This window comes from Onychostruthus taczanowskii, unplaced genomic scaffold (genome assembly GCF_017590055.1).
Source record: "Onychostruthus taczanowskii isolate IOZ18803 unplaced genomic scaffold, ASM1759005v1 scaffold3, whole genome shotgun sequence".
Lineage (NCBI taxonomy): Eukaryota > Metazoa > Chordata > Aves > Passeriformes > Passeridae > Onychostruthus > Onychostruthus taczanowskii.
In genome coordinates this window covers 12,774,192-12,775,009 of record NW_024500349.1, presented here as the reverse complement: position 1 = coordinate 12,775,009, position 818 = coordinate 12,774,192, and positions in this window count along the sequence as shown.

The following is an 818-nucleotide window of genomic DNA, read 5'->3' as shown; positions in this document are numbered from 1 at the left end:
CAGCTGCCGGGCAGGGAGCACCAAAGGACACGTGCTGAGTTGTCCGGTGTTGTAGAAGGATGTTGACATTACGTGCTGCAAAGCTTACTTGAATTTCACATCTTTAGTGCTGTGTATAAGTTCAGGGAAAAAAAAAAAAAAAAGAAAAAGAAAGTAAGTTTTTTTCACTGCTTTCCTGTTTCTCCAAACTCTGCTTTCACTCTAGTTAAATTGTTTTACCATTTCTACACAAAAGATATATATTGTCAGGCCACACTGAATGACCAATGAGCTGTGCAATTCCATTGTCCTCAATAAAATCCGTGGAAAAAAGTGAACGATATCTATAAACCCCTATGACTTCTGACGGCTTTGCGGAGGAGATTGCTCAGCGGTTCCACTGATGCCGGTGTTACTGATGATGCAGGAGGTTTTGCACAGTGTAGATCCTGTTGCATTAACAGATGCCCGAAAGACCAGGAAGGCTATCTGATTTCGGCCGTGAGCCGTGGCTGTGCCCCCGGACCCCGGCAGGAAGCGCAGACCGCCGCGGTGTGCTGCCGCGCACCTTCTCTGCCGTGCCGTGCCTCGCTTTCCCCGCGTACCTGAGGCAGGGCGGCAGCAGCAGAAGGAGCAGCAGCCGTGCCCGTTCCAGAGTGCGCCAGGCGGGGCCGAGGGACCAGGATTTCGCGCGGCTCCTTGCGCCGGTGCGACCCGGGCTCCGCATCCTCGGTACCCGGCGGGGCAGAGCGAGGCGGGGGCAGCCGCACCGCCTCGGGCTCGGTCGGGGCACTCGCTCGGTCCGTGCGCGGCGCCCGCCGGCTCCCCCGCCCCGTCCG